This window comes from Pan paniscus, chromosome 12 (genome assembly GCF_029289425.2).
Source record: "Pan paniscus chromosome 12, NHGRI_mPanPan1-v2.0_pri, whole genome shotgun sequence".
NCBI classification, from domain to species: domain Eukaryota; kingdom Metazoa; phylum Chordata; class Mammalia; order Primates; family Hominidae; genus Pan; species Pan paniscus.
Window position 1 is genome coordinate 32789824 of NC_073261.2, and position 8824 is coordinate 32798647.

Sequence of the window (8824 nt, forward strand, 5' to 3'; positions counted from 1 at the left end):
TCATGCCACTGCACTTCAGCCTGGGCTCCAGAGCAAGAAGACTCTGTCTCAAAAACAAAACAAAAGAAAACAAAACAAACAAACAAAAACAACCAAACACCAAACAAACAAAAAAACTTAAAGTGGTAAGTGGTTCAGTGCTACAATAGTAACAACGGTATAGTAACCACAGCAATCATGCTCAGTATTAAAGTATTTACTTACAATTTTTCTAATTCTTTAAAATAAACGACGCACAGTTGATATTAGTATTTCACAGAGGAGGAAACTTAGGTCTGAGAAATCAAGTGGCTAAATGATTTGTCTCAAGGCACATTACAAGTAAGTGTTGATTTTTTAATACATTACAATAAATTATAGCACAACTGTGATCATCAAAGTCTTGTTTGTGATTAGCCAACCTTCTATTGTAATTTTTTGTCCTTTTTAAAAAAGTCACACTACCATGTTAGAATATGTAACATAAAACATGAAGAATCATCAAAAACAATTTTGTAATGTTTCACATGACCACAGCAGAAGAATGTTTTATAGAACAGGCTAAGACAGATTACGCAATAGACCTAGGAAAGAAGGACAAACACGGAAGTAAAGAGATAAATAAGGCCAGGAGTGGTGGCTCATGCCTGTAATCCCATAAATTTGGGAAGCTGAGGTAGGAGGATTGCTTGAGGCCTGGAGTTGTAGACCATCCTGGGCAACATAGGGACACTCTGTCTCTACAAATCAAAGTACAAATATTAGTTGGGCATTGTGGCATGTGACTGTAGTCCCAGTGATTTTGGAGGCTGAGGTGGAAAGATTGATCAAGCCCAGGAGTTTGAGGCTGCAGTGAGCTAAGATTGCACCACTGAACTCCAGCGTGGGAGACAGTGTGAGAAGCTGTCTCTTAAGAACAACAACATAAGCGAGGGCGATGGGTAAGTTAAAAATATGCTGCCATTGGTCAACCAATCAAACTGTTTAAAACATGCTCTTACTCCCAAACCTGACGCTTTGATATTCCCTGGACAGAAAGATAGAGCCATTTCTGGCTGTCCAATTACCTAACTCCGTCTGCAGTACATATAAGATCAACATGGGGATAGTCCATGTTTGGCAGAAAAAAATTGCAATAGTCAAGATTTAGGAGAGAAAAAAACCTCTACATATAAAACATGAGAAAAAGAATAAATAAATATATGTTTATTATATAAATTATATATAGAGAGATTTACTTGGTTTTGTGTATACATAAACAAAAATATATTTAAAATAGGAAAGGGACTAGAATTATACACCTAAGACTATAACCATGATTTTATATTTTTCTGATGGAATTAGGGAAATATTTATTTTCAGTTGTTGCTTTCTTGATCTTAACATTTTCTAAAATAAACATATATTCTTTTAAAATAAGAAACAAAAAGATACTGAAAATAAAGCTATGCAAAAACTATATTATACTGTATGAGAAAATATTATATTTATCATTTACTACATATATTTCGAAATTTTCTATTGGCTTGCAAGAAATCAACTATGATATTTTTCCACCGTACAAAAAGAAGAAAAAGTGATATTATAAGTGGGAGTCATTTTTTATTTTCCTATCTATAAAAATGTCTATCTGGTAACCCTAAGTACCAATAAATGCTCATTACAGAAACATCAGTTGATCATTCATAATTCTTAATAATATTGGAATGATAAATGAACATAGTTATAACTTCATGAAAATGTTATTTCTACACACAAAATAAAAATTTCAGAACAAAACTGAACTTAATCAGTCTTCTCTGGGAATTGGTTCCAGGACCCTGATAGATATCAAAATTGGTGCATACTTAAGTCCTGCAGAAAAGACACGTATATATGAAAAGTAGGCCCTCCTCTTCTGTGGAATTAACAAGCTGAAAGTGAGCAAACCACTAAACAAATCAAATTGACCTATCAGAATAATAATCTAGATTTTAGTATAAATTATTTAATATTTCATCTTTTCAAGTGATTTTTCCAAATAATGTAAGTACAGCATTCTCAGAGTCTGATAAGACTTTCTGGATTAACTTGCTCTGCCTCAGTGAGGAAAGGTAGCTGTGTATGTGGAATCTGAAGCCACATCTGACCTCCCTTGGGTTAACTGCCCGTAATATAACTCCCACCATATGCTTAATGCCCTTTGATGTCCTGGTCTTCATCTTGTTAAGACAGTGAAGTAGGCAATAATATAAAACAGAAAATATTTCTGAAAAACATGGCTAAGAGTCCAAATGGAATGTAACAGTTTTGTTTTATTTTGTTTTGTTTTTTAGAAAAACATTCATAATTCTCTTACTTTACATTATTCATTGGTTCTTTATTAGCTACATCTGAGTTTCTCAGATTCAAGCTCATGTAATGAGTATCATTCTTTGGTAAGTTCTAACGTATCAAAGGTAAAGGAAAAATAATTGTTGAGATTTGTTCCATAGAAATAAATTTACTCACTTAAAAGCCTTTTTTCTGGGTTTATGTCCTTCCTACTTTGTAATATTTTTAACAAAATCATTTTCTGTATGCAATACTAATATTTGAAAATATAAGTTTGAAAACAAAAAAAAATTTTGGCAAAATAAAGCTTACCATCATTAAAAATAAAAAGTTGGCCCCCCATATGTGTGGATTTCTGTCCTTCAATACAGTATTTTATTTTATTTTCTTAAGAGATAGAGTCTTGCTCTTTCACCAGGCTGGAGTGCAGTGGCGTGATCATACCTCACTAAAGCCTCAGACTCCTGGGCTCAAGCAATCCTCCTTTCTCACCTTCCTAAGTACCTGGGATTACAGTGAATAATACTGTATTTTCTATCCAACTTTGCTTGCTGATGTGAAATCCACAGATAGAAAGGGCTGACTATATGTATTTTTTTAAAAACTGTGGACCGGGCGCGGTGGCTCACTCCTGTAATCCCAGCATTTTGGGAGGCCGAGGCGGGCGGATCACCTGAGGTCGAGAGTTTGACCAGCCTGACCAACATGGAGAAACCCCATCGCTATTAAAAATACAAAAAATTAGCCGGGCATGGTGGTGCATGCCTCTAATCCCAGCTACTCGGGAGGCTGAGGCAGGAGAATCGCTTGAACCCGGGAGGCAGAGGTTGCAGTGAGCCGAGATTGCGCCATTGCACTCCAGCCTGGGCAACAAGAGTGAAACTCCATCTCAAAAATTAAAAAAAAAAAAAAATTGTTCTTAAGTAGACCCGTGCAATTCAAATCAGTGTTCTTCAAGCATGAAATGCATATTTTAAATTTCTATAATATGCAAATTAAAAACAATAACATACATAGCTACCATATTTTTAAATCTTATAAAATACTATTCTGCTGAGGCTTATGAAAGCACAGAAACAGCTGCATGTGCCAATGGGAAAAATGGTAGTGATTTTTATTTACATTGGAATAATAATTAACTGATAAACCCAGATATACAAATATAGGCAAGACTTTCTTCAACTTAGGTATCCTAGTAATCTACTCACAGAAGTAACATCAACATTAAAATAAGATAATCTACTAATGTTTAGTAAGATGCCTGGCAAATTATAAATATTTGCCAAGTGATAACTAACAATATTCTTACTTTTAAAGCTAAACCTATTAGGAAACCAAAACATGGTGTTTATTTCAGTCTTTCTACAATATCTGGATGCCCACTACGCATCAAACACTCCCTGCTTTCACAGAACTTACATTCCAAATGGAGTGATGGGATTGCTATTGCAATAAGAATGATTCCGTCTAATTGAAAGTGTATCAACAAACTCTGAGCAGACGAACAATGAGTCACCGAATTCAATATACCAATTCTGTCACAATGTAGTTAATTAATGAGAAACAATTGTTACATTAAGAAAGTATTAATTATTACATTCATTACTTTATCTCTTACTTTTTTTAAAATTTAGTTTTACTAGCAGTTAGCATTTAGAACTGGCTGATCGCTTCCCATGTGCCAATTACTCTTTCGAATGTTTATACAATACGTGATTTTTAATCTTCAGAGCAATTCTGCAAGTTGGGCAGCGTAGTAGCCCCATTTCACAGATAAGATAACAAAGGGTCAGGAGTTAAATAACTTGCCTATATTCACACTGAAATGGGAGTTCCATATTGTTCTTTCAACTGCACCCTGTTGACAAAATGAAAACAGGAATAACCTATAATAGGAAAACCTCTATAATCTGGATTTCAGCTGTATTCAATATTTATGAATTTAACATCAAGAACTCAGATTTTGTAACAGTGTATGATAAATGAAACCCAGAATGTCTGTTATCCCATAAACAGTTAAGACAATCATATGAAACATAATTTCAATAAAATGCTATGGGTTTCTGAATCAAATTCACAAGGCATTCCTACAAATACAAAAATGGATGTGGCTACACATAGGTAAATGCACACACACACACACACACACAAACACACACTTCTCTTTCTCTGTATCCTGTGTTAACACCCTGTATTCTTTGATACAGGGGAAAGAAGTCACACAAGAAAAGCAGGATGAAGACATGTCTCTTCCTTAGATTTCAAAGTTTTGGTTGAGAAATTCAACATTCAGCTTAATTGACTTAGTGAGAAATTACTATTATTATGTGCAACGCACTGCTCACATGTTTCAGGAATTGTAAACATCATATAGAGACACAGACTAAATCTTTACTATCATTTGGAGAAAATGAACCAAATATAGAAATACTCAAGGAAGAAAAAGCTGTGTGTCCTTAACAAACCATAATTCAAATGATGAGGCATTTTGTCAGGGAAAGAAAACATCATTTTTCTTTTAAAGATAGAAAATCAGCTTCATGGAATACGCCATGTTTGAAATCTGCTTAAATTTTCATATTCACTGTTGACTTTTTACCCACATAAAAAAAATTGGAAAGAATTGTAAACAATAAGGAAACAATTCTCCCAATATTTCCCTGAAGATAACACAATTATTATACTAATTAATTAACTCCCTTTAAGATTTCCTATATTTGTTAAATAAAATTAATCAAGTTATATTTGCAATTTTACATCCTTTCTGCTTGCTTCTTATTTTGTTATAAATATCTTCTTATATTGTATTTCTAATAATCAATTTTTTTTTTGAGATGGAATCTCGCTATGTTGCTCAGGCTAGAGTGCAGTGGCAGGATCTTAGCTCCTGTCAACCTCCACCTCCAGGTCTCAAACCATTCTCCTACCTCAGACTCCCGAGTAGCTGGGATTACAGGTGTCTGCCACTGTGCCTGGCTAGTTTCTTATTTTTGTTTATTTATTTATTTATTTTTTGTATTTTTAGTAGAGACGGGGTTTCGCCATGTTTGCCGGGCCAGTTTCAAACTCCTGACCACAGGTGATCTGCCCGCCTCGCCCTCCCAAAGTGCTGGGATTATAGGCGTGAGTCACTGTGCAAGGCGTCTAATGATCAATTCTAATTATTATAAAATGTTCAAATTGGTGAATATCAACTTATTTAGTAATTTCTCTTAGGAATAGGTTATTTTGAAATACTTGCCATTGTCATTTTAGAACTCAAGTCTTTTTCAAAGCAGTCTTTCTTTTCCAAAATTGAGACTTTTTCTTAAGAAATAATTCAAGAAATGAAAATACTTTGATAAAGTATAGAACTTTGTGACAGCTCTTTGACACTTTAGCAGTACGTAACTATCACTTTCAAAAAAGGTTAATATAATTCACAATATTATCAGAAAAGCATGGGGAGCATATGCTTCAGTGTACCAACTAGAGCAATGGGCACTACCAAGGTATAAATTGTTATGCTACTGTGAGCAGCAGAACCATAGTGAAAGGGTTCCATCTAATCATTTCAACATGGAAGCAAACTTTTTATTAGGATTTCTTCCTAATATCAACATATTCAGCTAAAATATTTTTCATTTCCTGGGGAATGATATAAAATATTAATAGCTATGAGAAAACATACTATCACTATGGAATGCAATAATTATTGCATGAGATAAACACAGGGTTTCACAGAAAGATAAAGCCTTTGAGTGTTCACAAAGAAATTCTCAGATTATTTGAATGATATAAAAAAATTTAATAAACTTAGAGTTGACCCTTGAACAAAATGGTGGTTGGGGTGCCGAGATCCCACGAAGTCAGAAATCAGCATGTAATGTTTGACTTCCTCAAAACTTAGCTATCAATAGCCTACTGTTGACTAGAAGCCTTACTGATAATATTAGCAGTTGATTAATGCATATTTTATATGTTATACTGTATTTTTACAATAAAGATAGCTAAAGGAAAGAAAATGTTATCAAGAAAATCAAAAGAAAATAAATTTACTATTCATTAATGTAATAGTAAATATAATTAGTGGAAGTGGATCATTATAAGGTTTTCACCTTCATCATCTTCATGATGAGTAAGCTGAGAAGGAGGAGAAAGAGGAGGGGTTGTTGTCTCAGGGGAGGCAGAAGCAGAAGAAACTCCAATTATAAGTGACTCACATAGTTCTAACCAGGGTTATTCAAGGATCAACAGTATATGTAAGTCAAAAGTTTTAAAATTATATTATCTTTCATTTTCTAAATAAAATTAAACTACACTACAAAAAAAATTAATGAGAAATTCCTGAGAATTTCAGGCAGATAAACTGGGGAGGGGGTGTTGGAAACTATATACAAGATCCATCATACTACTGGAATTCTATATAGTTCACATATGTGATTTACACATATATCATGAGAGAGGCAGTGCTTAGAGATGTAGCAGAAAAAGTAGCATAGCGTAGTTGAAGATGGGGCCTAAATTCATGGCTGAATAATCTGTATTGATTATTTATTGATTCAAACATAAAATGAATACTGCTAAGAGAAGTGACGAAATGAAAGTACATATATATTCTGAAAGGAGTACAGATTTCCTGACGGAAAAGTAAAAACAAACAATATATATTTTTTTGAGACGGAGTCTCACTCTGTCACCCAGGCTGGAGTGTGGTGGCGCGATATGGGCTCACTGCAAGCTCCGCCTCCCGGGTTCACGCCATTCTGCTGCCTCAGCCTCCCGAGTAGCTGGGAGTACAGGCGCCCACCACCGCGCCCAGCTAATTTTTTTGTATTTTTTTTAGTAGAGACGGGGTTTCACCACCTTAGCCAGAATGGTCTCGATCTCCTGACCTCGTGATCCGCCTGCCTGGGCCTCCCAAAGTGCTGGGATTACAGGTGTGAGCCACCGCTCCCAGCCAAAAACGAACGATATTAAACACACCTCTAAGCACTAAGAAAGAAATCAAATGGCTGTTTGTGAAAGACAGAGAGAGATATAATCAGCTTAATTATTCATATTATAAGTCATCCTGTTTCTTTAAAGGTGATATCTTTAAGGATATTACTTACAATACGTTTTTCTGCAAATTATCAAGTGCCTACTGTGTCTTAATAAGCATTCTAAGCCAATGCAGAAATGAACAAAAGAGATCGATTTTCTGGCACCTAAAGAGCTAATGAGGTTTTGCAGAAATCTGCCTTAAGTTATCACTTATAATTTGGACATATGGACTTTTATCCAGTTATCTAGAGTAGTGCTTGAGTAAGTGAAACTCTTCCCATTCTTGCCAAAGTTATATCACTAGTATTTAAGAACAAGAAATATTTTAATAATAATGACCTTGATAGCTAAAGGGCAGTCAGGGCATATAATATCTCACTTTTACATTGGAAATTGGATTAAAACAGGCTGGTCTTATATTTGACTCTCAATTTTTGAGTTTCCAAATTTTCAATGTCTGTTTTTAGGGTTTTGTTTTTCCTGTAGAGAATATTAATCTTCCTTGTCCTTTATTAAATGTTATAATCAAAATTATCCTGTTCTTGTAACTTCAAATTCCTTGGTAAAGTAGATACTTGGTAGAACAATTTTTCCCTCAAGAATTTTAACTTTTATTATTTACATGTGTCCATACTTTTTTAAAAAAATTTTGCAGTTGATATTACTCTGCATCCTGAAAGAGCCAGTAGTCATATCTTCTTGTATGGAGACTTAAGAAGCATGAATGTTGGATGTGACCCTCAAGATGGTCCCCGCATCATGGCAACATCTGAATGTTTTCCTGAGTAGAGCGCTCAGACTTTCACATCTGGCAAATATTATTGGGAGGTTCATGTGGGGGACTCTTGGAATTGGGCTTTTGGTGTCTGTAACAATTATTGGAAAGAGAAGAGACAGAATGACAAGATAGATGGAGAGGAGGGACTCTTTCTTCTTGGATGTGTTAAGGAGGACGTTCACTGCAGTCTCTTTACCACACCCCACATGTGGTGCTATATGTTCCAAGGCCTAGCAGCCGAGTAGGATTATTCCTGGATTGTGAAGGTAGAACCATGAGCATTGTTGATGCTGATCAAATTTCCCTTATATACACCATCCATAATTGCTCCTTCTCACCTCTTCTCGGGCCTATCTTTCGCTGTAGTCACCTCTGACCAGAGACAAATTGGTAATGTGTCCACATGCTGTGTAAACCCCTTTATCCCAGGAAGTCCTCTTTTTTGTGCCTCATCAAAGAGGACAAATAAGTTATATTTAATGTGTTTAGTTGCCTTCTAATGTCATCACAACTCATTAATACGGTTTCTATTAAATATGGTGAAAAAACTAAAACCATGTGTATTGGTTCTTTGTTTAATCATTTTTGGAAAATCATTACCCATGATGCATGGCATAGAATATATTCTCTGGTTTTTCATTATTTCTGAATGTCACAAAGTGAAATCAGAGATGACAGAGGTGTCTAAATGAAGTTAAAATCAATGGAAGAAAATAGAGATCTTGTGCT

At 34.8% G+C, this 8824-nt stretch overlaps 1 pseudogene; it reads left to right on the top strand.

The window, feature by feature from the left end:
- Positions 1-916: 916 nt before the first annotated feature.
- Positions 917-8471, top strand: LOC129395768 (tripartite motif-containing protein 51-like; annotated as a pseudogene).
- Positions 8472-8824: the final 353 nt, after the last annotated feature.